At 39.9% G+C, this 23,511-nt stretch overlaps 1 protein-coding gene and 1 pseudogene across 5 annotated transcripts in view; both read right to left on the reverse strand.

Annotated features, from left to right (window-relative positions):
- Window positions 1-23,511, reverse strand: part of LOC124255546 (carbohydrate sulfotransferase 15-like) — a 63,455-nt gene that overhangs the window by 33,781 nt on the left and 6,163 nt on the right. Inside the window, exon 1 of one of the 5 annotated variants that reach the window (XM_046689486.1) lies at window positions 12,062-12,423. The exons of 2 other annotated variants lie outside the window; for them this stretch is intronic. The gene's annotated coding sequence lies outside the window, so the exon portion shown is untranslated. Of the gene's footprint in view, window positions 1-3,935; window positions 4,015-7,190; window positions 7,465-12,061; window positions 12,424-23,511 lie in introns of those variants that run through there. 2 more of the 5 variants (XM_046689487.1, XM_046689484.1) reach the window with 2 other exon arrangements.
- Window positions 12,560-15,490, reverse strand: LOC124255533 (annotated as a pseudogene).

A 23,511-nucleotide genomic window follows, 5' to 3' on the forward strand; every position in this document is an offset into this window, starting at 1 on the left:
GGGTATCACCTTTTGGAGACGAGCGTGGTGCGTTAAAGCCTCTAGTCAACAAGCATTCTGACTATACCATCGTTTTGATATACAGCATAGGCGGATCCAGAAATTTTCAAAGGGGGGTGGGGGGTGGGGGGGGAGACAAAGCATTCAACGAAAGAATTTCTTCATCTAAAACAGTTCACTGGATGTCATACAGTAGTTTGAATTGTTAACTGGCCATCGATTCGAAAAGTCTTCAATCCGAGCCGTTAATGTGGGAAGGTACTTTGGTTTGACACCCATCAGAGTACAGAAAATAGCTTATACGGACTTCCTATATTTCGGAAAGTCTTTTTGCCCACACACATAACTGTAAGTACAACGGACATCAGACAATGTTATCATTCATCCGTTAAACTTGACAACTAACATCGTCAATAAGACCCACTGAAAACGAAATAGGTGGTGGTGGGGGTGAGAGATATACATTTGTTTGGCTACAACCGGCGACTGGCAAACTTACAAATATACAGCCTGCCAAGAAATATGGTTCTGCTTAATGATGATAACCCATTTCCCGGATATTTGTCAAACAGCTACATTAAATATGACATTAAATATGACATTAACGAGATGTGAACATTCCCATGTTTTCATGTGGCCTGACAGTGATTTCCACTGATTAGACTCGTAGCAGTGAATTGCCACGATGCCATAGTTCTCACAAGTGAAACAGTGTACAAGGTAATGTGAGTGTAGTGCTAGCTGATGATGTAGGTACCTCGCTACCTGATGAATACACTGTTTTAGCAAATGATGAAGATACTGTGCTAGCTGATGAAAATACACTGTCTTAGCTGATGATGTGTACTATCTTAGCTGATGATGTGGGTACTGTCTTAGCTGATGATACGGGTACTGTCTTAGCTGATGATGTGGGTACTGTCTTAGCTGATGATATGGGTACTGTCTTAGCTGATGATGTGGGTACGGTCTTGGGTACTGTCTTAGCTGATGATGTGGGTACTGTCTTAGCTGATGATGTACTGTCTTGGGTACTGTCTTAGCTGATGATGTGGGTACTGTCTTAGCTGATGATACGGGTACTGTCTTAGCTGATGATGTGGGTACTGTCTTAGCTGATGATACGGGTACTGTCTTAGCTGATGATGTGGGTACTGTCTTAGCTGATGATACGGGTACTGTCTTAGCTGATGATGTGTCTTAGCTGATGATTGTACTTAGCTGATGATGATGTGGGTATTGTACTGTTCTGCTGTACGCTGTGCCTGTAGAGATATATTTATTATTATTTATATTTATAGCAACTGAATACCAGTATAATACCACAATGTATATATGAAAGATGATGTATGAAAGATGTTATGTAAAAGATGTATCAAAGATGTATATATGAAAGATGTATACTCAGTATATATGAAAGATGTATATATGAAAGATGTATATATGAAAGATGATGAAAAGATGTATATATGAAAGATGTATGAAAGATGTATATATGAAAGATGTATATATGAAAGATGTATGTATGAAAGATGTATATGTGAAAGATGTATGTATGAAAGATGTATATATGAAAGATGTATGTATGAAAGATGTATGTATGAAAGATGTATGTATGAAAGATGTATGTATGAAAGATGTATGTATGAAAGATGTATATATGAAAGATGTATGTATGAAAGATGTATGTATGAAGATGTATGTATGATGTATATATGAAAGATGTATATATGAAAGATGTATATATGTGAAAGATGTATATATGAAAGATGTATATATGAAAGATGTATATGAAGATGATGTATATATGTGAAAGATGTATATGTGAAAGATGTATGTATGAAAGATGTATATATGAAAGATGTATATATGAAAGATATGTGAAAGATGTATATAAGAAAAGATGTATATATGAAAGATGTATATATAAAGATGATGTATGAAAGATGTATATATATATGAAAGATGTATGTATGAAAGATGTATATATGAAAGATGTATATATGAAAGATGTATATATGAAAGATGTATGTATGAAAGATGTATATATGAAAGATGTATATGTGAAAGATGTATATATGAAAGATGTATATATGAAAGATGTATATATGAAAGATGTATATATGAGAAAGATGTATATAAAAGATGTATATATGAAAGATGTATATATGAAAGATGTATATATGAAAGATGTATATATGAAAGATGTATATATGAAAGATGTATTATATGTGAAGATGTATATATGAAAAGATGTATATGTGAAAGATGTATATAAGAAAGATGTATATATGAAAGATGTATATATGAAAGATGTATATATAGAAAGATGTATATAAGAAAGATGTATATATGAAAGATGTATATGTGAAAGATGTATATATGAAAGATGTATATATGAAAGATGTATATATGAAAGATGTATATATGAAAGGTGTATATGTATACCTCAGACTACACATGATACTAATAGTAATCATAAAGTGACTTCATTACCAGCTCCCTGGGTTTCATCCTGAAACCTGTTGCTCTCGGCGATTTCACTGGAGATTGTATACTCCTGATTAACAGGTTATATTTTATGGTTATAACTACACATATAACTTATACACGTAAAATAATAACCAGGGCCTTAACTAACTCAGTATGACATTAATCATATTAGCTCTCTTGCTACTTCAGTGTCATAAATCACAGTTGCTGAAAAATCTAGGTCAAATTAAACGTTTGTCATAAAATGTATTCTACGACCAGAGACTTCCTTTATGTTTTGGAATGTCCAGAGCCGCTGGTTATGTGCTTAACCTACATTTCCAAGCTTCTTGTTTACCATGCTGGAACTATAATCAATGAGTGATATCACTCACACAAGAGCCGTTCTTCAAGACAATTTTCTTGGTCGTTGGCCATAATTGATGCCGTGTTCGTGAAGCGAAACATTCGTACTTGCCAGAATATGACGTCGAGCGGAACCACCGTTACAAACTTTTGAATATGAACATTGTCAGATTTTGTCCTCATCGAACAATGACACTTTATTTACTGTTCGGTAAAATGTTCCACAAATTAATATATATACTACTCACACTTTGATAAGGATCACAAAAATTCACAACTTTACTTAAACGTAGATTGATAATATGAACTTGTATTCATTTAGAACTGGATAAATAATAATATGGTAACCCCTCTTTAGGCAGACAGCCACTTTATTCTAACCTTATGCACTTGATACATGAGTAACCATAAAAATGGTTTTCATGGCACCAATCAACCATTTTGCAAATCATGGAACGAGTCACTGACAAATAAACAACACCTGTCAATAGCAGGTATGGGATCCACAAGATGAAATGACATACTGAAACCTAGGATCCATGCTTACAATAAGCTTAGATATTTAAACCATACTTGACCCCACATCATAGTTTTCTGTTGAATCCATGATTTGATCCTTAGTAAAGTGTGAATAGTATATCACATTTACATCGTATTGTATAATTTTGAAATCTGACAAACATTATATATTTGTATGACAGGAACTTAATTATTCTTTCAAATTGGGAGGGATGTTTAAACAGAAAGTTCTGCATCTTTGAGAGATTAATATGTCAACAAAGACCGTAATACAGTAATCTTTTTCGCGCGACAAAAATAAAAATTAGTTGACATAGATATAGAGCATGAAAACTGTGTGAAGAGTTGATGATAGAACTTTCTTCATATATTAGTAATGGAAATATAGCCCCATATCAATGATTTGCAAGAAGACAAAACAAAAATGTAGGTCACCTGTACCCACAAAACAACATATTTGCAGTACATCTCTGAGATGCTAATGTACATCGCCTGAATCCGAAACCAACCTCCAAGCTGCACCATCATAAATCATATTCCAAAGCCTGTCATAGCGAATATTGTAAAAATGCACCTACCACCACGATTGCTTCTTGCACCCAGCCAGCATAAGTCCAACGTTAACAAACACCGAAGTATGACTGGGAAATATTTCAGAATCTCAAAAACCTGTCTCCGATTTCTCCCTCTCTTGAACCCCTGCACTTCATTGGATGCTGCTAATCGCTTTCCAAGAGATATCGCTACCGTTCTACCCCCCTGGGAGGGCGTGATGACACACGGTAGCACGGATAATCAGAAGAGGGGGAACAGGTCGTTGGGGAACGGTGAGTTGCGGAAAGTGTTGAATTTCATTGTCATGTTTACAGTGTTGTCTGGAGAAGACTTAAAGCAAACAAGATATAATTCCCCCATGCCTATATACGGTTATCGGTATTGGGTTTTTTTATCCGGGCGGCGCTGGGGTGTCCCAGTTGTTAAAGTGTTCGATGGTCATGCCAAAGGCCCGGGTTCGATTCCTTCCTTGAGTTCAATGTGTGAAGCCCATTTCTGGTGTCTCCCACTCTGATATTGCTGGAATATTGCTAAAAGCGGAGTAATACCATACCCACTTACTTTATATGCAGATCCACTCGGTATAGTTGCGTAACCGGAACACAGAGCGAAACCCGTTATTTCAAGGGAAACGACCAGATTAAAAAATCGCCTGATTAATATGCATTAACTGATATTTTGACATCAGTATTGAGAGTTTGGAAGGAGTGGTTTTCGGATAAAAGGGGTTAGCTTGTAACAAAGCATACGAATGAAGAAACCTTTCACTCCTTGCTTCATAATACACGAAAGATCACAAAGTCATATCTTTAAACGCGCACTTTGATGTCCATCGTACGCACGTACGGGCACTTTCCCGCGCTCTACGCAATGCATCTCTTAACGGGGTACGGCCGACAAGTCGTCTACGATGTCGCAGTTCGTTTTGTGGAGTTGCGTCCCCTAGTCGTCTTAGACCCTTATTGTGGGTCCGAATACCGGTTCCAAATATGATATGACATGGTTTTAGTTTATGGTCCCCATTGGGATAACAGTAAATTAATACTATTAACAAACGTCGAATATAAACTGTTTGTTTCTACTGTAACCAAGTTGGAAAAAGTTATTCACGCCCTGCCCTAAGTTAAAAAACTCGCACAGCTCTCTGAAACCAGAAATCAATATCCGAGTAGTTCCAAGGACGGCAAATTCCTGAAACTCGCAGAAAAAAAAAAATCCGCGGTTCCAGTGTATTAATTTAACAAGGCGGGGCCGCTGGTACGTGAGGTTTTATGCTCCACAAATTGTGTTTGTAACCAAACTTTTCGCAAATAAGGCGAAATTTGATATATTAAGGGGTCCCACAGTCGTAAAGAAAACATTCTCGGCATGTTATCAAAGTTGAGCCAGTATGTACAGGGAAGGTTCTGAGAGTGACGTTCGGATTGCTTTCCGATAAGTGCCGAATGTTTGTACGGATGCAGCCGAGGAAGTTGTAGGCGGGTGGTGGTTTGCGAACCTACATAAATCTGTCTGGTTGATAAGGAGGCCGTGAAGACGCTCAGCGGCACCAGATAAATATAAACATGAAGATAATTAGCTTTTTTGGCAGTTGATTTTTTATCACGAAACAGATGATTATGTAGATATCACGAGTACAGAGAAAGAGCCTTTAATCACAACAAATAGACCTTTGTTAAAGAGGTTCCGTAATTGTCTGTTTCATTAAATATAAAGTATAATTACACGAAACACGAGCAATGTTGAAACCTTAACAAACTGAAACAGCTGGAACATTGTGTATCCTATGCGGCGTTACACCACATGCAATCAAACAAAACCATGCAATACCCAAAGCGTAAATGTATACAGCCTTCTTGTATTTAGTGGATCGCTAACCATTTGACAGGTCATGAAATAACTGAAATAGTGTTCTAAACCCACCCTTACTGTATAGCGACGGTTCAGTCACGTTCCTTTAAAGTTTCCTATTCCTTCCGTCCCAAATTTCTGCCGCCATGTTTGATCATTCATCTATCAATTACGGGAGCAAGGATTTAACTTTTATGTATCCTTCCGCACCTAAGGCAAACTTTGCGTTTATCCTTCCGCGAGCTGAGAGGACTCACGTGTTCATTTCCACGACTTGTGGCTACTTCCCCCGTTGCCAATCAAATCCAAAGTGGACCCATATTTTGACAGCTACCTCGACACACAGGGGCATGTTGCCAGATAGGCTTTCATGCAACTCAACGATTTGCTTGGGGATTAATTTTCGTCATGTTCCACTTCGGGGCAACAGTATACACACAATGGGGATCGTTTTCTTTCTCCGTGACCTCATAAATGTTTGTTTCGTCACGTGGAAGAGCAAAAAGGGAACAGTCACACGTACCGACTGTATTCCATATTGTTGAAACTTAATCAGGTTTGAGAAAACTGATAAAAAGAAGCAGATTCGTTCCTCACTGAAACTAAGTTGTGAAAGAGTGAGTGTATAAGTAGGTGCATGGGTGGGTCAGTCTGTGGGTGGGTGAGGGATGGGTGATGATTGGGTGGGTGGGAGAGCGAGCTGGTGAGTGAGTGCGTGGGTGGATAAGTGAGTGGGTGGGTGGGTGAGTGGGTGGGTGAGTAGGTGGGTGGATGTGTGAGAGGGTGGTTGGGTGGGTAGGTAGGCGATTGAGTGGGTGAGTAAGTGGTAGGGTTGGGGATGGGTTTTGATTGGGTGGGTGAGTAAGTCGGTGTATGAGTGAATGAGTGGGTGGGTGGACGAGTGAGTGAGTGAGTGAGTGAGTGAGTGGGTGGGTGGTTGGGCGAGTGAGTGGGTTTGTGGTTGGGTGAGTGAGTGGGTGGATGGGTGAGAGGGTGGATGAGTGAGTGGGTGAGTAAGTAGGTGATTAAGTGGACGAGAAAATGGCTGGGTGAGGGGATGGGTGTTGATTGGGTGAGTGAGTGAGTGAGTGAGTGAAATGCATGAGTGAGTCGATGGCTGGGTGATTGGATGGGCGATGATTGGGTGGGTGAGTGAGTTCAAGACGGTCAATCATATACTATAAACAGCTCCACCGTTCAATGTAACAGTCATAAGTAAACAGATCTATATTATATAAACGTTGTGGTCCAGCTTGGAACTCCCACGCACTTCATAGCGGGGACATTAAAGTGCTCACCATCCAATGATGCTTTAAAGGGAAAGAGGAGCGTAAGGGTCATGGGAAATTCTTTCACCAATACCGACTAGGCGTACAACAATTTTTACTCAGAGACAGTGATATTTAACAACATCACTTCTGACTTACCATTTCGAATTCCACAATCGCCGTCATACACCAAGTAATATATCCAGAACATTTTGCAAGACAATCGGTACCCGGTACAATTCCTCGTCCAGAACATCACGCTTCTTGGAACGCCAGTCACCCATAGCATTTCTTCCAGGCGTGTTTACATGTATGTATAAACGACTATATTGGGCTATACACGGGACCTCTAGACGCAACGTGGTCCCCTCACAAGCAAGGTTCAAGTTATTCCATATGTGATTTCAAACCGTGACAACATTTACTTTAACTAGCTGGAACCAAAATCAAAATACTGCGCTTACAGTCTCTGCTTGAAGTTTCTCAGAGTGTGTGGCTAGGCTAAAAACCGTTAGATCAACTGGCACAGAATGTTCCAGGGTGAGACGAGTTCAGTATGAAGGCCTTTATAGAAGCTTAATGACGAGATTGCTCTATCTGATAATTTGGTGCCAGACTAGGGGTAATATCGTTAAATATTCTGGTGACATTATTTTAACTGACAGTCGTTTCCAGAAACTTGAGCATGCCCAGCGAACAATTTACATTTTGGGGTTAAACCCGAGGTAAAAACGAATATTTAACCATTTGTTTCTGGAAGAATTAGTATTTGTTCTTGTAACAAAAGGTCAGTCCCTTTTAAAGTAAAGGTTTTATCTGTACTAAACCTCGCACTGTTGTGCCTGGTCAAAACGTCATCAATAATTAACATAGTAGAACAGTCATTCCGGAAAGCATCATACTCACTCACTCACTCACTCTCACTCACACATACAAATCTGTTAGAAACAGACAACTAACATAAATATCACCGACATAAACATACAAACAACTGATAGAAGCAACGATTCCGTAATCCGGACTCTTGTTAATCCGGTCGATTCCATTGAAAGAGGTTCGGATTAACGGGGTTCCATTATGCAGAGGTACCGCTGACAGTGCAGATATGTTTTTAACTCCCTTTCACAGACCCTCGGGGCCGACACCTAAAGTGTATACGTGTGATATAGCTACTCCGCCAGAGTTTAACCCAGCATGCACTTGGACTAACAGTTCCACCATCCCCGGCGATACATGATGTACGGATTACATCAAGATGGCGCGGGATGCAATGAAAACCATCTGACGGCTGTTGAGCCGGAGCTGGAGAAGGGATTATTAGCACGCTGAAGAAACACTGGAATTTGTTTCTGAACAGGCGCCCCGAGTTTTCACAAGTACTGACTGTCCGTCTTAAAATGCCCATTGAGAGAGAGAAGGTGAGGTGAGGTGAAATTGGGGTTTACGTCGTGCTTGAGAATATTTCGCGGCTGCTTGTACTAGCCCAGACTTAAGCTGGTTTTATAGTGCTAGCCCACTGAGATACCATGCCACAGTGAAGCATGAATACCCCACTCAGACACATTATACTGACTCCGAGCCGACCAGTCCTTGTTGTACCCATTAATGCCAAGCGCCAGGCAGGGACCAACAAGTACCATATTTTAACGTCTTTTTTGTATGACGCGGTCGGGGATCGAACCCGCGACCTTCCGCTCTCCGGGCGGACGCTCTGACCACTACACCACGGAGGCGGTCAGAGAGAGATAAGAGTCAGGGAGTATGGTTTTAAGCAGCTTGTAGCAGTATTCCAGCAATATAACGGAGGGGGACAAAGAGAAGTGGGCTTCACACTCTGTACCCACATGGGAATCAAACCCGGGTCCGGCTCGACGACTGAACACTCTAAGCACACGACTACCCTACCACACCTCCCAGTGAGAGATAAGAGTAAGTGAGTATGGTTTAAGGCTGTTTAGCGATATTCCAGCAATATTATGGAGGGGAACATCAGAAATGCGCTCCACACATTGTACTCATGTGGGAAATGGAACCAGAGAGAGAGAGAGAGAGAGAGAGAGAGAGAGAGAGAGAGAGAGAGAGAGAGAGAGAGAGAGAGAGAGAGAGAGAGAGAGAGAAGAGGAGGGAGAGAGCTGGTAGAGAGAGAGAGAGAGAGAGAAAACGAGGTCTTTAGAGTATGTTCAGTCGGCTAAACCTGAATACTGTCCGCAATTTCGTCACTAGTCAGTCTAATGAGATATATTTAACATGCCAGTGTTTGGGTCCCATACACATAAAGATATCTTGGAGAACACCCACAGTAAATGGAAGAACGGGTGACTCTTGCTTGACGCCACGGTTAGCGTTCTAGCCTGAAAATTACCAAATCTGGATACGTAAACAAGTTATTGCAATTATGAGCAACAAGTGACGCCATCAGGACACGGTAACACACTATATAACGCCATTCGTCAGCAAGATGACGTTAAACTGTATAACGCCATTCGTCAGCAAGATGACGTGACACTATAAAACGACAATTGTCAGCATGATGACCTTATAACCATTATTCATCTTCCTGTATTAGCGAGATGACGTTTTATTACATACCCATTTAATCTTACGATGGCAATACAGCCGCACAATACGGTGAGCTCAGGCGAATTCCGTATTGCACCGCTGCCGGATGTGAAAGACAATGTGATCCCTGAAGAGTGTGCAAATGAAATCTTTACTATAATACTTATGGAAGTTGTTCAGGCATTAGGGTAAATTATGGAATCCGAGAAGGGACATTGTCGCGTTGTCGCATTGTCGCCCTCTCAAAAACGAATAAAATGAGGCAAACTAAACCAAAACGCAACACGTGACATCGCGACATTTCGCTCATTTGTCGCATTGTCGCGATGTCGCGTGTCGCGTTTTGAATAATATTTTTCTATTCCTCCAAAAGGGCGACACGCGACATAGCGACAATGTGACAAATGAGCGAATTGTCGCGTTGTCGCGATGTCGCTTGTCGCGTTTTGGTTAATTTGCCTCATTTTGCTTGTATTTGAGAGGGTGACAACGCGACAATGCGACAACGCGACAATGTCCCTTCCAGGATTCCATAGTAAATAATGTGGTTCAGGGACTGTGAGACAGACTATGATAGATTCAAAGACCGTCTGTGTCTTGAAAAGGGTATGTAATAAATATAAAACGTCATACTAGTTTGGGCAAGAATGTTGGTTAAGGGCTAAGGAATACACGCAAGGTCATAGAATTAAGGGAGGCTACTCTAGGCAAGCGTCTGCCAACATGAAGCCGTAATTAAATTCAACTGACCTATTTTGTCACAGGGGAAGGTTTGGTTCTTGGCTTGTTGTTTTACGCCACACTCAGCAATATTATATGGCGGAAGTCTGTAAATAATCGAATATGACCCAGACAATCAACTGATCAACAGATCAACAGCATGAGCATCAGTCGACTCCATTGGGATACGACGACATGTGTCAACCAAGTCAGGGAGACTGATCTCCCGATCCCGGATCTTCACGGGTATCCCAGGCAAAGGACCATATTTTTTATCGCCAGAATCAAATATCGAAGTGAGGACATTCATAACAACACGTATCTATAGCTGAGTATAGTTCCAGTTCTACCTTCTGCAAACATGCTGTACAACCAGATTAACACCGTAGTGTTAATAACAACCTACACAAACACATGTCATTTTACAATCCGTGAAGGTCCGGGTTAGAATGAACCTTCAGTAACCCATTCTTGTCATAAGAGGCGACTAACGGGATCGGTTGGTCAGGCTCGCTGACTGGGTTGACACATGTCATCGCATACCAGTTGCGTAGATCGGTGTTCATGCTGTTGATCCCTGGATTGTCTGGTCCAGATCCGATTATTTACAAACCGCCGCCATATAGCTGGAATATTGCTGAGCGCGGCGTAAAACTCAACTCACTCACTCACATGTCATGTTACAGTGAGACAGGGCTTGTGGGATCCTTGTTTGAATAGCATGTGTATGTGAAAAAGGACAGGATGCGATAAACGAAATGACAAAGTCTCTTCCTTTACGACAACCACAACCAGGACCTGTTTCCGGCCTAGAACACATTGTTTCCTGTAGATCTAATGGCATATAAACAACGCATGATCATATGACGCGGTTTTACTGGTAAGCTGAGAGAGTGAGTGATGTTTAAAGCATTAGAACACTATTTCAGTTATATCGAGACTCCACAGCTTTATATCAGGATCTAAAATAACTCAGATTCCTGGCGTTTACCCGTTTGTTAGTGAATTTAGGTTTTCAGCATATGCGTTTAACTCTGTGAACATGAAGAATTGTACATTCCAATCATATCCTCTTTCGACGGTACAAACAAAGGAAACACCATCGATCACTCGAAATCTAATTGTCTGCTTGTTCCTGCCGCCGTTTCACATCTTTTATGCAAACTGATGTACAAAAGAAAGTACACCTCTGTTGTTTTGGGAATGGTTTCCAAGAAACTGCCATTTTGGGTACGATATCTGTGGTATTTTGGCAGCACGAACACAATGTTTGTGACTTCACGTTGTTTAAGGGCCGTTTGTTTAAAAATGATCCTAAAGCATCACCTGTGTACTTTCTTTTGAACGTCAGTTTAGTTTGTCACCTGCCATTTATATAAAAGTGTACCGGGTTATGTCTGAGCAGGAACCCCTTATCAGACAAAGTGGTGGCGAGATGTTATTACTCAGAGCCTCGACCTTTATAACTCATCACCTCACGGGGTCAAGGGTGAAGGTTAGTCTCCTCGGTGCTGCTATTACACACATCGGCGTTGATGCTCATGCTGTTGATCACTGGATTGTCTGGTCTAGACTAGATTATTTACTCGCCGCCATATTGCTGGAATATTGCGGCGTAAAACTAACTAACTAACTCAATCATTCACTCAGAGCGGCGTTGTAAATTATATATACATTTGAGACTCCAGCCGCAAAAAGTTTACCAAACAAATCTTACATTCTCTACGCGATATAGACAAAATGATACGTACCCTTAAGTGGAAGTTAAAGCTGGCGTTTTTCATTTTGCTGTTAGATACCTTGGGTAAAATCCCGTTCCTTTGGTTAGAGATATCCAGATCCTAATGCCTATCATTAGTACTTAGTGTATTAGGGCGTGCGCGGTAATGTGATATACCACTTTAATGAATGACAGCAGATTCCTCTTGAATCACTTGCCATCCGAGGAAAACAACCCAATACTCCACTGCCACTCGTCCATATTCTGCCATGTTACAAGTGTATTTCTTAACAAATGGCATGACTATCTGGAACTGATGTAGAGGAAAACACTGAGTAAGTTATTCGCTTTATCAGTTCCAGATAGTCACGTAATACGTTCTGCTTTTAGGGAACACACAGTGCAAACATAACTATCCGTGATTCATGTATCAAAATTATTTATGATTTTGTACGCGTATTCAATTTCCCGGTCTGCTGATCGTGACGTCACTGTTAAGAGAGACGTTGACTCCCCGGAATTAAAATTATCAAGATAGACCACCTAGAACATCGAAATCAGACACACGACCCAATACATCCACATCAGACACACGACCCAATACATCCACATCAGACACACCACCCAATACATCAACATCAGACACACGAGCGAATACATCAATATCAGACACACGAGCCAATACATCAATATCAGACACACGACCCAATACATCAACATCAGACACACGACCCAATACATCAACATCAGACACACAACCCAATACATCAACATCAGACACTCGACCCAATACATCAACATCAGACACTCGACCCAATACATCAACATCAGCATCAGACACACGAGCGAATACATCAATATCAGACGAGCTACATCAATATCAGACACACGAATACATCAACATCAGACACACGACCCAATACATCAACATCAGACACACAACCCAATACATCAGCATCAGACCTCGACCCAATACATCAACATCAGACATTCAACATCAGACCCAAATACATCAACATCAGTCACACGACATTTGACCCAATACATCAACATCAGTCACACGAGAAAATACATCAACATCAGACACACGACCCAATACATCAACATCAGACACACGACCCAATACATCAACATCAGACACACGACCCAATACATCAACATCAGACACCCTATACGTAACCAACAGGCCACCAACATTCTTTGCGGAGTAATCTGTAAAATCTAAGACTTTATGTTTCCATTGTGGCGCCTGGGACTTTAATAGGAACTACAGTAGGAAATCGCTTGCATTTAAGTCGCAGGACACGTAGGCTGGTTCCAATAACTGCATTGTTTGAACGAGTCTGCAGTGTTTAGGCAACACGCTGCGTGCTTCTACCGGGAATAGCTCGGGACACGATTGTCAGCTATGTTAAGACAATGCCCCGACGGAAATGAGGTCTGTATGCATGCACTGGTAAATATAAACAGGGGTGATGTTGGAAATTGCACACATAAATGTTTCACTATGTCGGAGGTATTATAGGCTTAACACAACGAGCGCCAGGTGCCGAACTTGAGGAGTGTCATCGGCATTCGTCGGAATAACATTCAGAACAGACCTCGGATTTACATGTATATCTCGGCGGTAATATGATCAGTAGGGTCACACTTGAACGTATATGTTGTAATAATATGATCGAAAACCACTGACCAATGAAATAATTTAATGAGTAATTTATAATTTAGCATTTCATATGAATAAACTCATCCACACATGGACTAAGATTGATGCAAAATGTATATCAAGATAACAGATCAGTGGTGGGTTTATGAGGTTGGGGAACGGCCAAAAGCCCCTCAGGACAAAAGCCCCTTGGTACAAAAGCCCCTCGACCAAAAGCCCCTCTCGACAATAGCCCCTCGCTAATTTGAGCACCCCTGTCAAAAGCCCCTCGATTCATGTATTTCATAACAAAACACTTGTTTCAAATATTTCATAATACTTGACAAACAAACATTTCTCATAGCCAATCTCAGGCTTTCCCAAGGAGGAAATGGGTATATGGTTTATCATGTCAGACTTATTATGTCATGTCATTTATAATTCTTGTTGATTTGTTTTCATTTGTCTGATGATATATATTTTTTATTCTCTAAAAATATTTGCTAATTACATATTAATTTATATAGTATTTAGGATCATTATATTATCAAGCAATAAAATGTATCATGTTGTTAATTATTTCTTGTCTTTAATCTTATTTTCCCATTAATACATAAAGTGAGGGGCTTTGGTCATTTTTCGAGGGGCTTTTGATCGCGGGGCTATTGTACCAAGGGGCTTTTGTCCTGTGGGTCTTTTGACCTAAACCCATGATGTTAGCCTGCTCTTCAGTTCATAGTGTATTAGTTTTCTCTGCTAGCACATATTAGCGTCCAAACGGACCAGCGACTGTAAACAAAACTAGGTGAATGTTTTAATAGTCCAGAGAAACGACAAGTCCAGTTTTACCGCAATGTAACGAATTGGGAGTTACCTCCCTTCCGTCATCAGTCTTTCAAAAGCAATGAGGCGATTGAGGCATTTCAAGTCAATTTACTATCAATCGGATATCTTATTCATATACTTTTTTTTAAGTTTAATGGAGCATTCATCATAACGACCTGCATATATTTACTTGGATTTGTCTAAAGCACTGGTTGGTGGTTAGGTCGGTCAAAGGGTGTTAATAAACTTGAATATGGGTCGAAGTATAAACATTGGTAATAACATGGCGGTTGAAGGGACCGAGTGACCAATGTCCATTGCAGAAGCACCCACTCTGTCACTTTCAAGGAGGAAATCGGATGATGATTCTTCCTCGTGGACGTGTGTGATGCAGCTGTCGTAGCCGGCGCCACGACTAGTCCATTAAAAACTCCATCCTCTCTGGAAGATGATCTTGGCCAGGCTGTGATGTGAGTGATTAAGCGAGTTTAGTTTTACGCCGCACTCAGCAACTTTCCAGCTATATGGCGGCGCTCTGTACGTAATCGAGTCTGGACCAGACAATCCAGTGATCAACAGCATGAGCATCGATCTACGCAATTGGGAACCGATGACATGTGTCAACCAAGTCAGCGAGCCTGATCATCCGATCCCATTAGTCACCTCTCACGACAAGCATGGGTTACTGAAGATAAATTCTAACCTGGATCTTCACGGGTGGAATATGATGTGCCAGAGGTTTGGGACCAACAACGGGGAAGCTAACCCATAAAGCATTCTAGCTCGTTATTTTCTAATTGATGCACATGTGACTGCTATGACAATGACCGTGGTTATTTGTATATGGATACAACGTAAATAGCTTCTAAAGCGCGTACGTGGGATGAATATGTAATATTTTAGTTAGTTGTTGCTTTGGGTTACTTACTTCCGTACTTACTTACTTACGCTCACCTTTTCACGAGCACCTGGTATCATCACTAGTTTCATAGTGATTCAAACACACATACGCAGTATATATAGTCGGAATTGTACAATCGACTCTTTAAGAAGAGATTTCTATTGGGTGTGGAAAGATTTTCCAGCATTGGAGTGAAACAAGGATGTGTCTCCTGCCATACGCGTTTAATGTCACCAACCTGAAAGATTGCCTTGCTACAAGTACAGTTAAGGCCCCTTGCTCACAATCCCAACTCAACGTACTGTTTGCTACTGATTAATTATCTTTGCTGGCCATACAAAGAAAGGGAAATCTCTGTATTGATACAATCATTTCGTAGACCTTCCTCGGGTTTCCTTTGTCAGAACTGGCTTTATTTCCTGTTTAAAGCCATATCAGCATGTCACAAGATGAAAAGTGTTCCGATTGTTACATATGGAGCAGAGGTATGTGGTTCAACTATTACATAGCACTGCCCCAAGTATTCCTGAAGTGGCCAATAAGTCCATATAACAAAATTAGAGTAAAAGTATTTGAAGTGCTAAAATCACCTATAACTATTAATGCCTTAGGTTCATGCCTAGTCTAACGCTTAGTCTCTGATTATATATAATTTTGATAGTAAGAAATAACCCCATTTAAATTGAAATGGAGCCCCAATGAGATAGGAGATTCAGAAACTGCGAAAATCTAGACTGGGCAGTAGGGGAAATAATGTGGTTCAGAGACTGTGAGACATACTGGTTCATGCCCGCCATTTGTGTCAATTTCTGTCTGATGTAATAGGTAGAGTTCATCAAGTAACCCTTACCAAAGTACGTGTCAGCTGTCAGTCTTGAACACAGAGGCAGATAAGAACCATCCGAATAAGAATATCAGAGATTGTGCAAACATGGATTTGTAAACAAGACAGACGATTAAGATTCTTTCCGCGGAAAGAAATCTTCTTTCAAAGTAATAAGTTAAAAAACACGATTCACAGACGCTGGTACTCATTCTAGACCCCAAACCAGACTATGCAACAGCCGGTACCCAAATTATACATCATTATACATATTTAATTCAAAAGAAGACTGACTCAACATTAAAAACATCCGCTCTAATCCTTGTGTTAAGTCCTCCAAAGGTATCTTATACTTAATTATTATCTGCGAATATTTGTAACTTTAATATCAACAATATCACCATTGCCATGTTTACTAACTCTTTTTTCTGTCAAATACACACACGCGCGCACACACACAGACACAGAGGGGGAGAGAGAGAGAGAGAGAGAGAGAGAGAGAGAGAGAGAGAGAGAGAGAGAGAGAGAGAGAGAGAGAGAGAGAGAGAGAGAGAGAGAGAGAGAGAGAGAGAGAGAGAGAGAGTCGACATCGATGTCAAAAACGAGGTCTTTAGAGTATGTTCAGTCGGCTAAACCTGAACACTGTCCGCAATTTCGTCAACTCTCACGACTTTCCGTAAACTACCAGAAGACCTATCACTAGTCAGTCTAATGAGATATATTTAACATGCCAGTGTTTGGGTCCCATACACATAAAGTTATCACAGACAAATCGACTTACAGCTGTGTGGATACTTGCATCTATAAACTTTGTAACAATTTATCCTGGATCCGCACATGTACTGTACCCCAAGTAGCTGTTCCTTGAACAAGAAATTCTCAATTCTCGGAATACTCTGAACCTGGAGTGACGGACGTCCGATTCCGACTAATTCTACTTGATTTCAAATTAACGCAGCAAGTTTGGTCCGGTATTGACTGAGATCTGGATAAGTCAGTGCCCAGTTTCGAAAAAAATACCCCCGAAATATACCAACATACAAGCAGATTACTTACCTATGAAACATCTACTCGAAAGCTTTAAGGCCCACGAAGAGAGACCCTACCAATATCCCTCACGGAGCTATTTGATTCCACCTGTTTCAAATAACACAAGCTGTTTGTTGTTACAATAAGTTGTGTTTACGCGAGGAGCTCAGGATTGACCTTTGCTCAAGCAAATATTCCAGTAAACATTGGCGTTTGTGTGTGACTAACGCACAACAGGTACGCTCTTACCGAAACGTAATTGCATGTAATATGCAAATACACGTTAGTGGCCATTGAAACAGAAACAATTTGAGGAAGAATGTTTCTGTTTTGGTTTTGTATCTTTGACGCTTATTGCATCTGTACGTTCGGTTCATGAGCCTCATACAAGAAAGGTTGGCTGTATTAACAGGAGTAATCTAATATAGATTGTTTTAGTTTTATTAATTTAAGACTAGGAAGTGGAATTAATTTTAAAAAAACGTGTGAATTAGAAATTAGAAACGTGATAAGCTTGTGTGCTAAGAAAGTGTGCTTAGATTGCATTGAGACAGTTTTAGAATTATACAGCTATATTGCAATTGTGACACAAACTGCGCACCTTTATGGGGAATCGAACCCAGGTCTTTCGGAGCGACGAGTTAACGCTTAAAAAATGTAAAATTAACATAGATGTGGATAGAGAGAAGGATGGATGAAAAAATATACTGTGGTTTGTCGAAAATGTATTTCTTATTAATTGCTATCCATTGAGAGGGATTCATTCATCCATCCATCCATCCATCCATCCATCCATCCATCCATCCATCCATCCATTCATTCATTCATTCATTCATTCATTCGTTCATTCATTGTATGGGGCATGTTGAGAGGTCAGAGAGAGACAACCTGTGGGATCGGTGGTGCTGAAATCACGGCAAACTATGTTGGGAAGAACACTGCTCCCCTATTTGACTGTTACTCGGAAACCTCGCCAATTAACCCAGGTTTGTCAGTCACAGTGCCCGTGTGTTGTCATTTCAGCAAATGTTGTTTTAAAACTGCTTTCTAAACAATCTCTTACAATGTGTGGGAAACAGCAGGCATTAATGCTGACTTTGTAGACTGGTGGAGTCGTATTCTCGATGCCTCTTTGCGGACTGCTGATTCACCTAGTCTTCCAGACACGAGTGTACTCACACACATCTTCACATTCTCCCTCCCCAACTCTCAGATTCTTCTTAGTTCCAGCATCCATTCTTATCGACTTCCCAAGTCTTACATACCATTTTCATCACTTCTCAGCTATATAATCTAATTTAATCCATTTCTCATCTATAGTTTCCCAATGTCATTCACATCTCAGCTATAACATCCCAATTTCGTCCACTTCTCATCTATAGATTCCCAATGTCATCCACTTGTCATCTATAGTATCCCAAGTTCATCCACTTCTCAGCTATAACATCCCAATTTCATCCACTTCTCAGCTATAAAATCCCAATTTCATCCACTTGTCATCTATAGTATCCCAAGTTCATCCACTTCTCAGCTATAACATCCCAATTTCATCCACTTCTCAGCTATAAAATCCCAAGTTCATCCACCTCTCAGCTATAACATCCCAATTTCATCCACTTGTCATCTATAGTATCCCAAGTTCATCCTCTTCTCATCTATAACATCCCAATTTTATCCACTTGTCATCTATAGTTTCCCAATGTCATTCACATCTCAGCTATAACATCCCCATGTCATCCACTTGTCATCTATAGTATCCCAAGTTCATCCTCTTCTCATCTATAGTTTCCCAATGTCATCCACTTCTCAGCTATAAAATCCCAAGTTCATCCACTTCTCAGCTATAACATCCCAATTTCATCCACTTCTCATCTATAGTTTCCCAATGTCATTCGCATCTTAGATATAGAATCTAATTTTTATCCACTTCTCATGTACAGTTTCCCAATTTCATCCCATTTTTATCTATAGTACACCAATTTGATACAGTTTCCATCTATAGTATCCCAATTTCATCCAGTTTTCAATAATGGCATTCCATTTCTACCCACTTGTCAGGTATGGAATTCCAACTTCATCTACTTCACAGCTATACCATCCCATTTTCACCCCAAAAGTTCCCACAATTGTAAATGAAAACGTATCACCAGTTAATATGTCCCTCAGTTCCATCAACTATTCGTTCACACCAAATTGTAGCTGACCGATTACTCCTACGTGTGTTCATCTAGTAGATCTAGATGAAAATACAAATTCATCACATGAATTTGTTTTCACCATACTTCTGTTCTACACGCAGTTGTTAACCTGTCTGATAATGAATGAATGAATGAATGAATGAATGAATGAATGAATGAATGAATGAATGAATGAATGAATCATGTTCGGACCTTAAAATTTGTATTGTATAATATGTTGCATGGGAACAATGTTAATATTACTATAACAGCTTGTTCACAAATCCATATTTCTTATTGAAAAACAACTTATTAATCAAATCGTGCATATTGTTATCTTCCTTTATAGCACGGCAGGATTTTGAATAGAACACAGCGTTCTATTCGAATCCCACCATGTCAGCTTCGTGTTGGTAGAAAATAGAGACGAGTATATATGACTTTGGTATATAACTTGGATACATATAGGAAACAACTCTTATAGCCACTTATACCCCCAGACCCTATAACAGTATATGTGACTTTGGTATATAACTTGGATATATAGGAAACAACTCTTATAGCTCCATATACCCCCAGACCCTATTACAGTATGTGTGACTTTGGTATATGACTTGGATATATAGGAAACAACTCTATAGCTCCATATACCCCCAGACACTATTACACTTATATATGACTTTGGTATATGACTTGGATATATAGGAAACAACTCTATAGCTCCTTAGACCCTATTACAGTATATATATGACTTTGGTATATGACTTGGATATATAGGAAACAACTCTTATATGCTTGGATATATAGGGAACAACTCTATAGCTCCCCAGACACTATTACAGTATATATGACTTTGGTATATAACTTGGATATATAGGAAACAACTCTTATAGCTCCATATAGACCCTATTTACTATATATAACTTTGGTATATAACTTGGATATATAGGAAACAACTCTTATAGCTCCTTATACCCCCAGACACTATATATATAACTTTGACTTTGGTATATGACTTGGATATATAGGAAACAACTCTATAGCTCCCTTGACACTATACCCCAACTGACACTATTACAGTATATATGACTTTGGTATATGACTTGGATATATAGGAAACAACTCTTATAGCTCCATATACCCCAGACACTATTACAGTATATATGACTTTGGTATATAACTTGGATATATAGGAAACAACTCTTATAGCTCCATATACCCCCAGACACTATTACAGTATATATGACTTTGGTATATGACTTGGATATATAGGAAACAACTCTTATAGCTCCATATACCCCCAGACCCTATTACAGTATATATAACTTTGGTATATAACTTGGATATATAGGAAACAACTCTTATAGCTCCATATACCCCCAGACACTATTACAGTATATATAACTTTGGTATATAACTTGGATATATAGGAAACAACTCTTATAGCTCCATATACCCCCAGACACTATTACAGTATATATAACCCCCCCAGACCCATATTACAGTATATATGACTTTGGTATATGACTCATATATAGACCCTACTGTGTTGGATGCTATAGTATTTTTATCAAAGTCATCGTACATTAGTTAACACCAATCTGTTTATGATACCCTTAATATTTTCGATAGTATGTGAGATGTTTCCTGTATATGACTTGAATCAAAACACATACATCTAGACTGATGCAAGCTGGTTGACTTGTGTTACTGTTGAAAATCGCAAACTTTGAGATTATATTTGTACAAGCAACGCGTGTAAAACAGCGATATATAGCGCTTCCTGGCAAATCCAACAATGGAGGGCTGTGCTCAGGACGTACAGAGCCGCAACATGTGGGCAGTGGTCTCCAGTAAGTGAGACAATGAGACAATGAGACCGTCACTCGGTGTGCATCGTTTACACGTGTGGTCCAAGCCCAGGCGCCACAACGTGTCTCAATATACCTTCCGTAAGACTCTTCTGGAAATCCAGGATACATGTTTCAGTATTCTGAAATATGGAATGAATTGGTTGCCACAAAGAGCATTGTTACAAGAATTGTCTTGCAAAAATATAACATAAATAGGCTCATAGTTGAAATTTTTAAAAATACATTTAGCCCCTGAAATAAAGTTATCCTATTCAAAATATATGTATATATCTACAAAGAAATCCAATTGGAACCAAGAACATATATTCGCTGAGGCAACGTAGTTTTGCCATATGATTCTAGACTTGAGCTGGACTATTCAACTTACTGTCGAGGGTCTTGGGGACTAACAATTAGGTAAACCCTTTTTGGGGCTTAAAGCTACGTACAAACCTCATTTACTTCCGAGGTGTATCAGGAAAGGTGCTTCGTTCCTTAGCTAAAGGTGCTTTGTTCCTTAGCTGCCTACATGTATCAAGAAAGCTGCTTTGTTCCTTAGCTACCCACGTATATCAAGAAAGGTGCTTTGTTCCTTAGCTACTTACGTATATCAAGAAAGGTGCTTTGTTCCTTAGCTACCTACGTGTATCAAGAAAGGTGCTTTGTTCCTTAGCTACCTACGTGTATCAAGAAAGGTGCTTTTGTTCCTTAGCTACCTACGTGTATCAAGAAAGGTGTTTTGTTCCTTAGCTACCTACGTGTATCAAGAAAGGTGTTTTGTTCCTTAGCTACCTACGTGTATCAAGAAAGGTGCTTTGTTCCTTAGCTACCTACGTGTATCAAGAAAGGTGTTTTGTTCCTTAGCTACCTACATGTATCAAGAAAGGTGTTTTGTTCCTTAGCTACCCACGTACATCAAGAAAGGTGCTGCTTTGTTCCTTAGCTACCTACGTATGTCAAGAAAGGGGCTTTGTTCCTTATATCAAGAAAGGTGCTTTGTTCCTTAGCTACCTACGTGTATCAAGAAAGGTGCTTTGTTCCTTAGCTACCTACGTGTATCAAGAAAGTCGCTTTGTTCCTTAGCTACCTACGTGTATCAAGAAAGGTGTTTTGTTCCTTACCTACGCTACCTACGTGTATCAAGAAAGGTGTTTTGTTCCTTAGCTACCTACGTGTATCAAGAAAGGTGCTTTGTTCCTTAGCTACCTACGTGTATCAAGAAAAGGTGCTTTGTTCCTTAGCTACCTACGTGTATCAAGAAAGGTGCTTTGTTCCTTAGCTACCTACGTGTATCAAGAAAGGTGCTTTGTTCCTTAGCTACCTACGTGTATCAAGAAAGGTGCTTTGTTCCTTAGCTACCTACATGTATCAAGAAAGGTGTTTTGTTCCTTAGCTACCTACGTGTATCAAGAAAGGTGCTTTGTTCCTTAGCGTATATCTACGTGTATCAAGAAATCAAGAAAGGTGTTTTGTTCCTTAGCTACCTACATGTATCAAGAAAGGTGTTTTGTTCCTTAGCCACCTACGTGTATCAAGAAGGTGTTTTGTTCCCTTAGCTACCTACGTGTATCAAGAAAGGTGTTTTGTTCCTTAGCTACCTACGTATCAAAGAAAGGTGTTTTGTTCCTTAGCTACCTACGTGTATCAAGAAAGGTGCTTTGTTCCTTAGCTACCTACGTGTATCAAGAAAGGTGTTTTGTTCCTTAGCCACCTACGTGTATCAAGAAAGGTGTTTTGTTCCTTAGCTACCTACGTGTATCAAGAAAGGTGTTTTGTTCCTTAGCTACCTACGTGTATCAAGAAAGGTGTTTTGTTCCTTAGCTACCTACGTGTATCAAGAAAGGTGTTTTGTTCCTTAGCCACCTACGTGTATCAGGAAACGTTCTTTGTTCCGTGGCTATCTACATCTGGAGGTCAACAGATATAATTGGTAGCATCACCGGAAACCCAATTACAGCCATTAAACAACTTCTCAGCTAATTATCAACAGCTGGTGAAGATTAAACTGACTTTACGGGCGTGTGTTTGGTTTCTCTAATGACTGTTAATCCAAAGGTGCTCATTCCAAGTCATTAAACAAAGCTCGAAGGTTTGAATAGAATTCTTATGTGAAAATGAATTTTAATAATATATCACATGAACTGAGATTTTAAATTCATATTTGGAAAATATCTGTTCTCGTGGTGTTGAAATACGTTCGGTCTACATCGCCTTAAGATGCGTCAACA

The sequence above is a fragment of the Haliotis rubra genome, unplaced genomic scaffold (assembly GCF_003918875.1).
Source record: "Haliotis rubra isolate DU_JTF1 unplaced genomic scaffold, ASM391887v1 Scf602, whole genome shotgun sequence".
Classification (NCBI taxonomy): domain Eukaryota; kingdom Metazoa; phylum Mollusca; class Gastropoda; order Lepetellida; family Haliotidae; genus Haliotis; species Haliotis rubra.